The sequence below is a fragment of the Onychostruthus taczanowskii genome, unplaced genomic scaffold (assembly GCF_017590055.1).
Source record: "Onychostruthus taczanowskii isolate IOZ18803 unplaced genomic scaffold, ASM1759005v1 scaffold9, whole genome shotgun sequence".
In the NCBI taxonomy this organism is placed as follows: Eukaryota; Metazoa; Chordata; class Aves; order Passeriformes; family Passeridae; genus Onychostruthus; species Onychostruthus taczanowskii.
This window is the reverse complement of record NW_024506993.1, coordinates 8,173,204-8,190,021: the sequence shown is the minus strand read 5'-3', so window position 1 is coordinate 8,190,021 and position 16,818 is coordinate 8,173,204. Positions and strand designations below refer to the sequence as shown.

At 41.9% G+C, this 16,818-nt stretch overlaps 1 protein-coding gene across 3 annotated transcripts in view; it reads right to left on the bottom strand.

Moving 5' to 3' along the window:
- Positions 1 to 16,818, bottom strand: part of FHIT (fragile histidine triad diadenosine triphosphatase) — a 520,344-nt gene that overhangs the window by 146,965 nt on the left and 356,561 nt on the right. The gene's annotated exons all lie outside the window — the stretch shown is intronic.

Genomic DNA, 16,818 nt, shown 5'->3' with positions numbered 1-16,818 from the left:
CTTAATTTTGACAACTTATTTCATACCTGCTTTAACACAAAAAGCTGGGTGTCAATGAGAAGGTTCACAGAGAAGGTGTGTGTCAGGACAAAATGCTCCTAAAGGAGCATTTTTCTTCCCCTGCCAGGGGAGTCAGTTTTGAGAAAGTCATACTTAAGAGCTGAGAGAATGTAAAACAGATATGGAGTACATCTTCAACATGAAACTATCCATATAAAGCACTCCTTTTAATACAAAATAAAACTCAAGCAGAGATGGTAAACACATAGCTTACAAAGCACCCGAGACAATGAAAGCTATAGAGGAGGAGGGAATCAGAAAGTAGGTCTCCTTCCTGTTTTTCACTTGCATAATAAGCTCTCTTGGATAAGGACAGCAGGGCCCTGTGTCATGATTGCCTCTGTAGATGCTGTTCTAATACTATTATTGTCATTAATGCGCATTGTTCCCAGCCCTGCTGAATCGCTCCGCGATGCACGGTACATAAATTCATACTCTCATCCAGAACTCCTGTAATATTCAAGAACACGGGAATGAAGAAGACAAACTAGCAGCTTAACTGAATAACCTTATTTTGTGTGAGTGTCATCTGAAACCATTACTTTAATGTGATTATCTGTTTTTATTATTTCCTTTCTGAGGACTTGGAATAAAGACACAACTGAGACTCTCTTAGACACGGTCATTGGCATCATTACAGTCTTTCTGCTGTCAGCAGCAGAGATCTGATCTGTAAATCAAGTTAGACTGTAAGGGCTACTGAAAAGCAAGCACTCTTTATCATCCTATTACATACCCAAGCTACCGCTTCCTCTGGCTCACTGAGAAAAACAGACTGTTTTAGTTCCTTTACATAACCAGAGGAGTTCTTAATGCACAGATTATTGACTTAGTGGAGTTTTATCATGTCCCCGTGTACCAGGGGATTTTTAGTCCAGGACTTCTTTACATGATCTATTTTCATGGCTCTTTTTATTGTCACAGTCTGTCATTATAATGATTTGCAAATCCAGAACAGCGTATGCTTAGTTCTTTAACAGGTGCTCATGGAGGAGATGGGGGGGAAGGCATCTCCCCCCTCTCCTCTGCCCTCTGTAAGGGCCAAGCCCCATCACATGCAGCACAAAATCCCTTCGGGGCTGTGTGCAGCAGGAGCTGGCATGGCTTTCTGCCCACAGGAGCATTTCCACTCCCATCACTTCCATCAGCCCATCACCTCCAGGAAAGCAGCTGGGTGCAGATCTGCCTGTGCCAGTGTCAGCAGCAGCCAGCCTTTGTGGAGGGGCACAGAAGTGCACAGAAGTGCACACATTCTTGAGGAGCTAAGTCTAAAAATGGTCTCCTGCATGACATGAGTTACTTGTAAAAGCCACTGATGTTTTCTTGTTATGTTGACACTACTGAAAGTAGCCAAGCATGTTCAAGCCCAGCACAGGGTCAGTTCTGGGAAAAATAAATGCTCCAACACACAAGTAGCAAGGGAAGACCCTGAATGTCTTGTAGGTGTGAGATCAACACAAAAATCAACCACACAAGTGGTATGAAAGGATGTTCGCAGAGGTGAAATCTTTTGTGTTTACGACTGTGGTTTCTGCTCTGCAGAGACTCAAACCTGCTCTCCTCCCTCCTGCTCCCTTCTCCACTTTATTGCAAAGTTCCAGAGGGAAACACCCATATGAACCTCAATACCTGCATGCAGCTCCCTATAAGTGCTTTAGACTGTGAGGTTTTCAGATACTTTAGCTGATGTCCCTTAAGGCAATCATCTGATTTTATGGCCCTTCAACTCTCTACATCCTACCTCACCCTCAATAGTAGATATTTCCCTTTCCACTGCTGGAACCAGTGGGACAACCTGCAAGATCCCTGTGCACTCCAAATTAATCCCAGACCTAAAAGTCTTACTGGAGCAAGATCTGAGCAGCTGTTATAACTCCACAGCATGTCTACATATCCCCAAAGATTTGGGCTGTGATCTTTGCTTTGGAACTCTCTGTGTTACCATAATACGAGCTGATAACAACAATATGTCACTGCACTTATTTCCAGTAGACAGTTCCCTGGAGGGAAGAAAAAAAATGGTTTAAATCTGACATGCTATCAGTGTTAAAAGAGAAAGTAAATATATGCCAAAAACAAACAAACAATTGGGGGAAAAAATCCAGCAAAGAAAGATGACAGTATTCCAACTGCATCCTGGATGTGAGGGAGAAAATTGATGTTGAATTTGGTATATGCAAATGAATTTCCAGATCTCTGTGTTTCTTCCTTAAATTACAAGCACACAGCATATCTTGGGGGTTTATGATCACCATCAAAGCCACCTTGCTGAGAAATGTGAATTTCTTTCTCTTTCTGAAGGTCACAAAGTAGATATCCCATATCTAGGGGCTGAAAGAGCAGGAACATTTGGTATTCCTCCAAATGAAAGCATCTCCACTGTCATTTGTTCAGCTTCCCCTTGCTAAGCTGCTGGATGTGAATCACTCAGCGACCTCCCAACATGTCAGTGATGGCTGTGTGCAGTTGGAGAGCTCAGTCTCACAAAAGTGATGTGCAGACTTGCTGCTCTGGAAATTAAACTGTTCTCTACAGATTCCCCTTGAATGTGGTGTCTGCATTTCACATGCAGCCCCATGCTGATCCTTGCCACTGGTGTGAAAAACACTTGAGAATCATTTTTTCCCTGGGCTTTACATTACTATCTTAGGATTCTTATCAGGCCACTCAGAAACTGGTGGCACAGTCATTACTGGCTGCATGTCACTGATAGAGAATAGAAGACACAAGAGATGCCTAAGCATAAGCAAGCAAACTGCTGTATAACTAAAAAAGGCAGAAAACACTGCTTTTTTTGGTTATTTATAGGAACTTCAAAGTTCTCCTCAGTTATAAATCATTCTGAGCTACCAGTCTGCCTAAGGATGGCTGTGCTTTTGAAGGTGAAAGCTGGAAGATCAGACCTTGGGTGATAAAAAGAATGTTGGTTCCACTACAGACAAATTCGATTGCAGAGGAGATAAAATGGTGTCCAAGAAGACGATAGATTAGGCTGAGATGTTTTTGCCATGCAACCAGTCATCAAGAGATAAAAGTGCTTCTACAGGGTAGATTTTCAGTAGGAGAGAATTAAACTCTCTTAAACCATATTTCCCATCAGAAAGAGTAAATAAAATTTCCATTTGACTGCCACTTTCTTAGGACAGTTGATTAGAATGGAAAGTTAATGAATAAAACCCCCAGCCTTTTAAACCAAACTTGAAAAAAAGTTAAACCAATAGTGAAAAGTTTTAAAAACCCCTTGCAGCCATGATGTCAGATCCAATTATATTTGTATTACTAATTAATATGTGCAAGATAAGCAAAGTTATGAATGGAGATGAGAAGCCAAAGAATTGTAAGAGGCAGGGGAAATTGTTCTATAGCAAAACATGCTTAGGCTGTCCTCAAAAGAGGAACCAACAAGCAATTTAATGTTGTTTCTGTACCTTCTGTTCCAGAAGCAGCTCATCAGGCTGTGTATGAAAAAAAAAAAAAAAGAGGAATGGCTCATAAAACTTTCAGACAAACTATGTTTAGAAAGCATTAAAAAAACAACAGCAGCAACAAAAAAATCAGCATTTTCCTGGAAGAAAAGGATTTGTATGCAAATATACCCCAACATTTGTCACCAAAACGAAAGGATTTTGAAGTGAGAGAAGGATTTTTTGAATATAGTTTATCATTGCTTTGACGAAATGAGATGCCAGCTGCAAGGTTGCTGCTGTCTCCTTTAATAGCAATTAGGAGGCTGGGAAATGGAGCTGTAGCTTATGCTCACAGGCAGAGCTGACACCACATATGTAGCACAATTCTGACACCTAAACCTCCAGTGGCAGCAGCCAGGACATCAAGAGGCCCAGGCTTGGAAGTAAAACCCTGCACATACTGGCAACCTCTATGACCTGAGGTACTACAAAATGCATGAAACACTCAGTATCACTTATAATAATTTAATGTTTTCCAGTGGGAGGAGGAATGGGGAACCAATGTTTGAACAAAGCTAAAAGCAAACTCTGCTGCTGAGAAGGAATGGTCGGACTCGTTTTGCTTTACACGCTTTCATTTTCTTTCCGTTTGTTCAGAAGAGTGTTTGCCCTTGGGCATCTTGGGCAGTTTCACCTAAGTCTTCCAACCAGCAAGGACTGAGCAGGAAAGAAGTACCAGCAATTACATTTGGTAGCCATGCCTCCCTCCTCAAGGCCCAGGGAAGGGGTGAGTCCTCCAGTACACTTTAAAGGTCAAAAGGAGCAGACAGAGCTCAAAGCCATGGGGGCCACTTAGAGAATGCCTTGAGAGCAACTCTGTCTTACAGATTTTAGATTTGGAAACATTTGCTGACAAATTACACCTTCGCATTTTCATCTGCACTTACAGAAAACCTAAAATAATGAAATTCTGCAATTACTCAAGCTTCCTCCTTGAGTAATTTTGCCCTCAAAAAGTACTGGAACATTCAAAAGCCTTGCTCAGACTTAGAAAACTATCCACACTTCCAGATGCTATCACCATTGCTCTGCAATAGTCAATTGCTAATTGATTTCCTTTAAACTTGTGTAAGCTATAGATATATAGATGTGTACGTGCACTGAAACTCATAGCGTGTTTCCTTGTCCAGAACTCCAATATCAAAACATCTCCAATCTCTCCAAATGTGCTCTAGGACAACCTACAGGACAAAAGGAAACCAGTTTTAACAAAGCAGGAGAGATTCCTAGGGTAATGAACATCTTAAAATACAATTTTAAAAATTATTTTCTTGCCTTAACTCACATAGGCACACAATTGTGTTTTGGAGGATGACATTTCTGAGACTGCCACTGATCTATCAAAAAACTCCCAAAACTTACCAACAACTAAAACTCTCTCTTGGAGGTTTAGCTTATGTGCCTGCACGTTCACACCTGCTTCCTCTGTTTGCATGCTATAAACATTTTCCAGAAATAAAAGTCCTAATAGGTGAAGGCTAAAGTCATTAAACATAATTTTGAATACATCAGAGCACAAAATGTTCCCACGCTGGCAAGTGCTATGCAATAGAACAGATCTGCACATAATGGCAAGAAAAACATTGTGGAAGCAGATGTCAGGAAAATTATTTACCTTGATTCATATTCTTCAAGGAAAAGGATTTAAAAATAGTTTTCTGAAGCATGGATGGAGATGAGGCTGGGCTGAACAGCTGGGACATTTGCAGCCCTATTCTCCCATTACACCTGTGTGGGTGGGAGAGCATTGGGACCTCTTCCCCTGCCCTGGGCACAGCAAGGGGAACCCCAGGCAGGGCTGGATGTGCTGCTGGCACACAGGAGAGCAAGGCCAGGGAGCAGAGCCAAGGGCAGGAGGGTGCAGCACAGTAGGACACAGCTCTCACCTCGGGAGTCTCCCCTTGGGCATCCTCTTGGTGCTCAGGGAGCTCCCAGCACAAATCCAGCGCGCAGAAAAACCCACCTGAAATATCTAACATCCTACATTACATAGCTTTCACCTCAAAAATAGCTGCATGCACAGCACAGGCCCCTCCAGAGCTGTCAAACAAGATTTGAAACCCAGCTCCTCTGGCATGGGATGCACAAATCTTCTGCAACAGCTATAGGAAATCTTGACTGACAGCAGGAGCAGCAAGCTGATATTGTTTGCTGTGCACTCAAAACCACACAAAGCAGAAACAGTTTGGGGACTTGAGCTTTACAAAATAGTTTTACTGTTCAGTAATGCTAACCCTTGAGATACCAAAAAAAAAAAAAAAAAAAAAAAAAAGGCAAAAAAGTTTTCCAAGGTAACAACTTTTTTAGCTACAAGAATGCTTTAAAGCCCCCAAAAAAGTAAAGAAAGGAGCCTGGGATCCATACATCCTGCTGCACATAATCCCCAAACAGACTATGTGCAAGAAGAAAAATATTATTACTTAATATTTTTGCCTTACATAATTCAGTACAGCACTGGATGTTGCTAAACCTTTTAACCCCTCCTTTTTTTTCTACTCTCAATTTCCACAAAAACTGGTGACTTTTCTCTAAGGAAGTAAGATATACAAGTTAATAAGTTAAGTAGCATTTCATCCTCACATGATAAAAATTCATTTAAAATTCTTAAAAAAACCTCCCAGGATGAATCCCAAACAGAAGAAAATCAGTAGTGCTAGAGCTTCCACAGAGGGCAACAGAGACAGCCTCACTTGGAACACAACCCCTTCACTCAAAAGAAAAATCAAGGGTATCTATTGCATCTTGTGAAAATGCACCTTGGAAGCCACAAAAAAAAGTAATTGTAACACTATGTCAGGCAATGTAAATATGCAGGTAGGTGTCCAATTACTTCAGCTTTAAAGATCAGTGTAGTCTTTCTCTTTATAAGCAGAGAGGGTGCACACAGGTTTTGATTCACACTCTTGATGTATTACCTTTGAAATCTGGCACTGCTGGGGACTGTTGTTGTTCAACCAAAGTGTATGTATGCAAAAGCTGGATCATTTTCATCATGCTGTGTGGTGTATAGCTGTGCTTTTCAGAGTAAATATCTATACTGCTGAAGAAAATGCCCTTTTTCTTTTGAAGTAGCAGAGTACAAACCTCAAAGGTTCATTTCTTTGCAAAGACTAAGGCCCTAATGATCATAAGCAACTCACAATTGCTGCAGCTCCAGAGCTACAGAGAATATATCCCAGGCAGGTCCTTGTCAATACAGCTCGCAGCACATTGCAGAGAATAAAGTTGGTATAAACTATTCATTCATATGTTACTTCATATTGAAAGATATATTGGTGACCTTCTCCAGCTTGACTGTTATAATAGTAATAAAACTGAATCCTGGAAGATTGCACTTGTGGTCAAAGTAGTAAAATATGACCTTATGCTATTCAACATTGACATTTATTATATCAATTCAAACACAAAAACTGCATTAAAATGATGTTAAGTGTCTGGCTTTCAAGCAAAACAGCTAAGAAATTTGATATGCCAGTAAGATTTCTTCACCAGCTCACCATTTCACTCTTTACCATTTCAATACATGAGACATATTATTTACCAAATCTGGTAGTTTAGGCTCTTTAAATAAAAATCTTCTTGTATCACAGCCACAGGAATCATGGCAGAGGTGACACCATGTAGTGAATCTGCAGCGTTCATACAAGGCAGCCTCAATATAAAACAAAAGTAAAATAAATCCCCAGAATTAGGAGTTCATCTTTGAGTGGAAACACAAAGGGCTAAATGCAAAATCCTGACCACCTGTTGCAACAGGAATGAAAAATTTCAGTCATTTTTAATATCACAGCAGCACATCTATTTCAAACACAGAAAGAAAACCTAGTCTCAGGTCAGCAAGGATTCTGCAGTCCCACATACTCTGAGCTCCTACTGGTTTCCCTAAAAATACAGGACAGAGAGCAGCATATCAGAGCAGAGATGTGCTCTGCAGATCTCAGAGCAGAATGAGGTCTAGAGCTATTTTGGGATACAGTAAAAGTTGAAGAATAGAGCTATCTGGCATTCTTTTTTATTTTCCTGATGCAGTTAGTGATGGTTCACAAATAAATGTTTTTCAGGGTTACTAAACAATTACTAGTTAAAAATAAAATAAAAGACAAATTGAGATTCCAGACTCTAAGTGATCTCTGATCAGTCAAAAATATGGGCATCTGAGCATTTATTTGGAGCCTGGTAGTTCTGCATAGAGACCTGTCTCCTGCTATGAGTACCTGACTGTTCTGTGCTGTGTTACACACTCATGGTGATTTTTAATGAGAAAATCAACAGCCATTTCAGCAACAACAGACAGAAGCACATCAACCATTTTTTCTCAGAACAGAACTCTTACTTTTAGCCAGCCTAAATTTGAAAATATGCTTAATTCTCAGAATTAAATGAGAACACTAATGCCTCCCACCATGCTGGCAAGTTGCGAATTTTCAGACAGAAAGAGAAAAACATTGGATTTTAAAAATCCAAGTTGCATAATCTGTCAAGAACAATGATTTGCGTCTGGCAAATGCTGATACACATTTTTAGTAGAGCTAAGCAACATCAGCTCAGAGAAGAGAGCAAAATCCCCCTGCCTTTGGGCCAGGCACTGCAAAATGAAGCTTAAAAAAAAAGGAAAAAAGAAAGGAAAAGTGAGCTTGTCATCAGGGTGGCAGACAACGACAGCAATTTCATTTCAGCTCCCTGGAATACAGACTTTCTGTTTTCAGGCTATGACTGACAGAGCTGCAGCTCCCCTGTAGTAAGGGTGACATCTCATTTCAACAGCAGCCTCACCCCAAGACATCCTCTAGAGCAGACACTCCAGGCATACTCTCTTCCCAGAACCTGCAGCTTTGCTGGAGCATCTCAATGGCACATTTGTGCAGGAGATCTCCTGCTCTGCCTTGGCAGAGGCTGTTCCTGTGGTGCTCAGTGTCTACACAGATCCTTTTATTTGGTTCCCTTCCTCTCTAAGGGGTGCAACTGGGTCAGGCTTTTTCTTTTTTTAAAACTCCTTTTGGGCACATTTCAGCAGGTTTCTCCTCATCCACCCAATATCTCTGCCTCCTCCTCATACAGCGAGCTCTTTCAACAAAGTGTGATGCACAGCAGGCCCTCACACCTGGACATAAAAGCCTTCTTTCTTTGCTCTGTACCTCTTCTCCTACATTATTTGCATCCAACTACGATTCATTTCCTCTTATTTAAGAGGACAGAAATGTGACTAGTAAGGCATGTTATGAAGTAGAGTATTTCACAAAAAAATCTGCCAAGCATTCCACGGCCAAACTAATTATAACCATACTCTCTGCAGCTTGATGAAGCTAAATGGAGATCTACAAACTGCTTCAGTAAATAGAAAAACATACAAGTGAAAAACGTTCATTTGGAGAAATATGCATCCAGCATTGAGGCTTCAGGAGCAGCAGTTTATAGACCCAGTTACCACTACATGCATTTTAAAATTGAATGCCTCCTCAGTATTCATGAAGTGTACCACAGTTCAATAGTTGTTTTCATGAGTTGTGCCTTCATTAGGTGAACAACATTAAACACCTGGGATACTGTTCAAACTAGTCCTAAGGGGCAAATTTTCATGACAAATGAGCTGAGATAAATTTTACAACTGAAAAAAAAAAATCTCATTTTTGCAATGGTAAATTTACTACTTGTTTCAAAGAAATAAAGTAAAGCAACAAAGACACAAAGTTAATATTAATATTACTTCTACAAAATCCCACAGAAAAGATTTCAGTTTGCTCTGCACATAAGAACACTTTCAAATACCAGAAGGAGAGTAAATATTTATTGACGCCTGCTTTTGTTTCCCCTTTCAAGTTAATGGGGTTAATTTCCCGCTATCTTTGCAACCTTTTGTATGTTCATTATCAGGACGACTTCTTATGACTTTATGGCATAAGTATCTTACAGATTTTGTTCAAATCTGTTTCTTTCTTTCCTAAGGCTTGTAGCGTGCTTGTTTCAATCCCTACTTGGACAATGTACCACTGGAGAAGTTAAATGTACATTTCTGAGTGCCCTTTCCCTCACTTGTTCAGAACTGAGCAAGAAGTGCCTCAGTGCACACACAGCAGTCTGGCTCTCCTACGCAGAAGATTTGGGAATGCTCAGACAGAGCTGATTGCAAGGTGTCCTCTTGCCCTGCAGGCCTGCCATGACTTCCCACAGTTCTGGCCATCCCAGTGCGCGTGTGGGAATGCTTGATTCCCCTCTGGTGCTGCTCTCAGGAGTGAGGAACGGTTTGTACTTGGGGTTTGCTTCTCTCTACTCGCAGCTGTCCCTGTCCCTTGACAGCTTACTGGACTGGAAAAGACTTGAAACGACTCAGACTGGGGGTCTGACACCTCAGGACTTGGTGTGAGCCTGATATCAGTGTCATGGGGTCTGGCTGGGGCAGAGGATGTCCAGCTGTGCTGGGTGCCTGCAGGCCAGGCTGATATCAGTGCCATGGGGTCTGGCTGGGGCAGAGGATGTCCAGCTGTGCTGGGTGCCTGCAGGCCAGGCTGATATCAGTGCCATGGGGTCTGGCTGGGGCAGAGGATGTCCAGCTGTGCTGGGTGCCTGCAGGCCAGGCTGCTTCAGGCTGCAGGGCACCCTCAGTCCCACATCCTGCAGGGAAACACTGGCATTGTCACCTACGTCCCCAGCTGGTACTTAGGCCACAGGCAATAAGGACATGGAGATTCATTTACAGCTATGTTTTGTTCAGACATCAGAGTCATAAAGAAGATATGGTGGAAAGGAAAAAAGACAGGGAGAGCCATCCTTCTACTCCTACAGCTGCCAGAATCCTGCACAGGAAGATTCAGCCTGTGGTCCTTGCATTTTGTGTCTTGCAAGCACTACAACAGCTGTAAGTAGGGAAAACCAGCTGCATTTTCAGATAATTCTAACAACAGTTTTTATTTCCATAATCCTTTATTCTAGCTTCTTAAGTCACAATTTCCTCCACATCAAGGACACCATCACAGGAAGGTAATATGCTCCAGTTGGGTAATTTGTATAGATGCACAAACACCCCTAGCACAATAGAAGCTTTCAGAACATTTTCTTCTCTACCTCTTTTTACTGTCTTTCTGGTTTATTTTACCCTAAACAATCCCTCTCTCAGGAGATCTTCCAGCTATCTTACAAGCAGGCACTGAGCCTTTCATACTTTAATAAAACATAAAAATTAAAGCAATGAATATTAGAAATATCCATCTTACTCAATTAGATGCTCCATAGTGGACTGTAAACCTTTGAATGTGGTTGGCTAATCCCATTAGCTGGTCAAGCAATTTTCTCTACTGCTTCCAGGAGCACAGAGCTCACTAGAAAATACATTTAGAACCATGCCCACCCTTTAGATTAGATTAAGCTGCCTATAGAAGTCCAAAGTGTTCCCTAAGGTTTAAGACCTATATATTAATCCCTGTATTTTTCACAATTCACTGGGTATGCACTGCTCCTAAAAATTACTACAAGCTTGGTTTCACTTAATGTTGACCTTCCTCCAAAGTACTAGATATGGTGGAATTACAGACCAAGGGAACAAGGACTTTCTTTAAAGATTACTAAAATTATATTTTTCCTCATAGCGAGAAAGAATTCCTCCAAATTTAGTTTATTAACAAATTCAAGGAAGGCTTAAAAAGGAGCAGTCTGGCTTTGGATTGCATTTCAAAGGCTCCTGGCCCCTGCTGTGCAGGAGGTTGCAAACTGTGACCCAAGTCTCCTCTCTGCTGGTTCCCATTTGTAAGGGCCTGTGCCTTATTGCTGTCAGTTCACACTTCCAGCCCTCCATGAGAGAACAAGGGATACTCAGAAAAAGGATACTCAGAGTCTGCCTCCTGCACCCAAACATCTCACATGGTCCTCAGGGAACCTGGACATATTCCACTTCCCTTCCCTTTTCCCTTCCCACCACTGAAGACCACTTTCCTCTCAAAGCTGGTCAATGGGCTTGAAGTTCCAGGGAATGCTTGGATCTGAATTCATTTTTTCTCTTGGTTTGAAGGTAGACAAGGCAGATGGTTCATTAGCAACATCAGTTTGTTGGGGTTTTCTTTATCTGCACTATAAAATCCCCTCAGGCCCCAAAAGCTAAACCTGAGGCAAGGTGGGAGGTCCTGCACAGATGAAGAAAGAAATAGTCCCTGCTCAGAAACCATGCAGGAGAGACTGGGGACAGGAACACAGAAGGAGAAGAAATAAAGCACATGTTCAGAACAGAGGTATGCAGCACAAGAATATAAATGTCATTTCCTAGGGAAACTGTGCTAAACATCTTCCATAATCTAACTCAGCAGAACAGTGCTGCAGGTCACTGAGGAACCCAGCAGTGTTTGCAGTGTGAATCCTCATATCCATGTGGACTCATTTTAAGACAGCATAAAAGCAAATCAGTACCAAAAAGTTTAGTTGTTTCCATCAGATAAAAATGCCAAAATCATGTTATGTCACTTCATATTTTACATCTAAATCAAAAATTTTAGTCTAGCATCAAAGGATGCTAGACAAGCAGAAGGAAGATATTTGAAATCAGTAACTAGAAAGGCAAAATATTTTAATTTTAAAATGGTGGCATCTTGGAGAGCGTTTGAATGAAGGTTCATAAATTGGCTGGAATTAAAGCAGAGTTTAGCTCAGAATATTCTTAGTTGAATTATTCAAACAACATGCGGCTACTGAGAAAACATTGTCTGAGCTAAACCCTAATTACAACAGTGCAAAACAAACCACTTTAACTAATAGAGCACATCTTTCAGTGATGTCTGTTCTGAAAAATGCTACTTTTTGTAATATGTGTGAACTCTAAATTTTTCAGGAAGCAGTAGACTAATAGTAAATATTTGGTTGGCACAGCTTCAGCACACAGATCACATACCCGAGATTTGAGAGCTCTCAGAAAAGAAAATGCTTCAGTGAATATTTAAGTTTGAATAGTTACATATCAGCTGCCTTTGGCCACAGTTACTCCCAACAAGCCCCCTGCATGACAGCACAACCTAGCAGGCTCTGCTCCAGCTAAATTAAAAGGAGTGCTGGAAATCATGAATACCTACAATGTCTGCCCTAAACAAGGATTTAAAGGTCCTTATTTTCATAAATAAAACATTCTCGTAATTGATACACAAGTGAGGACTCATGCAGAAAAAGGATGGACTGCAGAAAATATGCCACATCATAGATATACAGGAAAATCAACTGCACCATTTGCCTGAGAAAGGAGAAAAACATGGACAAAAAACTTATAATAATCCCCATGTGTTTTTTAAGGAAATGCATTTAGAAACATGTTGGGCTCCTTTGAATAAGAACGAGTTCCTCTTGAACTCTGAAGTCAGGCACAGCAAGCAGAGCACACAGACACGGGTCACACACTCAGTGCTGTGGGAGCCGCAGCCCAGCCCAGCCCAGGCAGTGCCAGAGCTGCCAAGGCAGGGGCTCTGCCTCCAAGGGCAGTGCTGAGCACGGGCCTCGTCCTGCCATTGCTCTGCCATCCCCACGACCTGACAGCACCACAGCCTGGAGTCGTGCTCTCTAAAACCTTGGTCACTTCTGGCCCTCAGAGAGTCCAGCTGAGCTCTGGCACCACTGAGGGTCTGGCTCACGATGGATCCTGGCTGGAATGAGATGGATGGATGGAGCTGGTATGAGAAATTCTGGACACTGAGAGAACAGAGTCCATAAGCCAGGCAGGACGTGGCAGACACACCTTATATCTGCTTAGCAGAGTTTGACATGTTAGGGGAGCCAGCACACGTAGAAGAGAGAATGCATTTCAGTCGGTGACATTTTCACTACAATACTCAGAGTTAAAAATGCATTAGCAGTAACTTTCCATCTATCAAAACCATGAGGCAGGAAGCAACACTTGCCTGGCAAAGTCTATGAATGCTATTAAATGTGCTGGAGGCCAGACTCTGTCCTTTTTTATGATCCATTTGCATAAGTAGGACATTTTCACATAAGTCTACATGGCTTTAGGGCAGCATAACTTGCCACCTCTCTACCTGGCTGCTACTTGCCTGACTACCAAGCATCAAGAGCTGAGTAAACGTGGTTTTTACAAAACATTTATATCCTGACCCATACAATGTTTGCTAATTACCTGAGTTTTTATAATATGTAAACAACAAATAATTGCAAAACTGCCAGGGACACAAAGCTACCACCCATCAGCTGAATCACAGTAGCCATACAAGCACATTCTAGCAGCCCTCAATGAATAGAAGGGACTTAGCTTGTGCTCAAGCAAAGAATATTCCTGTTTAGATATGAGGTCTAGAAAGCCCTCACATGCTGCTCTGTGTCCAGCTTGCCACAGTCTTGTCTTTGTTTTGCAAATCCATGAAGAGCCCTGTCCCCCCTGCTCTTTTCCTGTTACACAAAGTGCAGATCACTTGCTGTACCACAAGAGCAGCTCCCCACTGGAGCAAGCAATGCTCATGTGAGACCAGCAGGAAGCTGTGGATGAAGGGATACAACATACCACTCCATGTGCCATCTTGTATGGACTCTGCCCGGTGCAGAGAGGCAGTGAAGTTTGTCACAAAATGCTAACAGTCAAAAGTACCCCGAAGCTGCACCATCAAACATGGCCCAGTGCTGCCCATGAAAGTGGCCAGGGCTTGTCTGGCTTGGCTGCCAGTGCTCCACATAAATTAGCTGCTACTTCCCAGGGGTTTCTGTGTTTATAGAATAAACACCAAAGTCCAGGATCCTGTGGTACACAGTGCACTCAGTTAACTTCCATCTGCATATTTAGCTCTCTACAGAAGACTTGTGTAAGAGACTTTCAAAGAAACTTCTTTGAAGAGGTGTAAGGTAGAAGCCAGCCACAGGCACGTTTGCTCCTGCACTCTGTGGGAGGAAAGGAGGAGGACAGGCAAATACCCTCAGCGTCACTCCTCTCTCTGCTGTTCTAACGAGCGCTCCTCACAGCCACCTTTCTGACAGAAAGCCTGCAGTTTCTTTACATAATGACTTCAGAATAAATTGCATGGGGATCAGAACAGAGGGAAAATTATAACTTGCAAGTACAGTTCCCCATCAAAGGCTTCTTAGTTACTCCCTTATTTGGATCATTCTCACCGTGCTCCTGATGATACACAAACGTGTGCAGCGCCTTTACCACTCCTGGGGGTTACTCTGGAGTAAAGCCACGGTTGTGTGGGCAGCATTTCAAGTAGCCAGGTGCCTAAGTGTGAATAGAATAAAAACAGGTGTCCCTGCCATTTCCTCAGGGTCCCAAGAGTTAATCCTAAAGCCTGTTACCTGACACAGAATTTTAGACACTACTTGAAAGCGACTCTCAACTTCAGGAGTAGGTAAACTATCTTTTATTTCTTCTTTAGGTGTCCCTGTTGAGTGATATTCTCTAGGAATTGTTATGGGCTCCTAAGGATCTGGGCAAAGTAGGTTCTTCCCAGATAATGTTTTTCTTGCAGTCAGTGAGACAGTCAAGAGCTGCTGCAAGTGTTGCCCAGTAGCACTTGGAATGGCAAAGCTATTTCTGTTACTGAGGGCAGGGGAAGGGCCTGAGAGCAGCAGTTTAGAAACATTTCTAGCCCAGGCAGCTTCCTGCTGGTTCTCCAGATGCTAAGAAAGAAAAAAATTCTGTTCTTGAATCCAATAGATGCTGCAGGGTGAACCAAAGGAAAATTCTCCTTGGGTCCTAAATACGAAAATATGAAAGCCTTAAACTTGCCCACTCATTTCATGCTACACTTTTTGCTCACTTCACCTAACTTTAGCCATCTAAATATTAGGATACTTTAAATATGTGTAAATCTAGTTTACAACCATCCCTCAGGGGGAAAAGCAAGATTTCTCTAGAATGCAATTTTCCTGTCCTATGGCAGCTATCTCAGGCAAGCAGGATAAATTGCCTGCTGGAATCTGATTCTTTTCAGCCTGGATAGCTGCCAGAGAGCAGTGCTGACCCATGTGAAAGGAAGGGCTGGGTACCGTAGGGTGTGAGTGTGTGAGGGGATATTGTGCTCAGCAAACAAATGGAGATTTCAGCTTGCCCCAGGAGGAGCAAGGTTATGGGGGGACTTTGCCTGGCTCACAGCTTTATCCCAGGGCTGCTTTCTGATTGAGGAAGAAAAGGCTGCCCCTGGCTCCTAAAAATCAACAGCCCCAGACTTGACAGACTCCAAGCAAATGAGAAAGTCATCAATTCCTGTCTTGCACAAACTGTAGTGGGGAACAGCTGACAGCAGAAAGCAGAAACGGTGGTAGTGTCATGAACTTGTGCTGAATTACAGTCAAGTGTATCAGGACAGGAGCCAGACAGGCAGGGTGTGCTACAAAGGCACCACAAAATCTGGGAGTAGGTCCTGATTTCTAACACTTATACTAGGTACTGTGTCCAGGTGGGCTCAGTGCTAGCAAGTCATTCTCTTTGTTATTTGTCTCACCCTGGTCTGCGTAATCTGCAAAACTGAACCGTGAGAGTGCAGTGCCCTCGTCCCCACTACTGACACAAGGACTAGAAGCATTGACAAGGGAAACCAAGTTGAAGGATACATGGAAATCTTACAGCAGTATTATCAGCTTTATCAGCTTGAAATCAAATTTAAGCCTGTCCAGCCAGTCCCATAAGAACCATTTGCTCCAAATGCACAGTGATAAGCATCATCTTCTTTTCATTTCATCAGCATTATTAATTAAAACTGACATCAATCTCTCTGTTATTTTGTCATAAAAGCCAAGCTTACAACTTTTAAATAGTACCACAACATTAGATTGCTCTACTCTTCTGGAAATCAAAGCCTTCAGAGCCTTATTAACAGTCAACATTAATGGTCAACTCTTAAAAAGCATAAGAATGTAAGCTACATGTTAAATGTAACAAATGAAAACAAACAAAGAATATTATGCCTGACTTTTCCCTGACTACCAAATTATTTTGCAATATTTCAAGTTCCTAACTGCTAATTCCTGTTCAATCATTATCATGCAGAAATGGATGAATAACACTACTAGGAAAACCTGTCCTCATCCTTCCCACGTCACAGTTCTACCAGTCTGAGCTCTGATTTACAACAAAATACTGAGCATTTGAAGTTCCATGAAACTTTGAGATAGTTTTGATTTTTCCTAATTATTTTGTCACAGATTGTAATTTAAGCTTTAGAAAATAATTAAATTTAAAGCTTCTCCCCATATTTAAGTTACAAAATTGCCATAGACACCTAGCTATGTTTTTAATCGCTGGAATATAAAGCTTCAGGGAGAGAGAGCAAAAGCAAGGAAGCAGAATGGCAAATATATTACAGGAACCACATACATGTCTAAA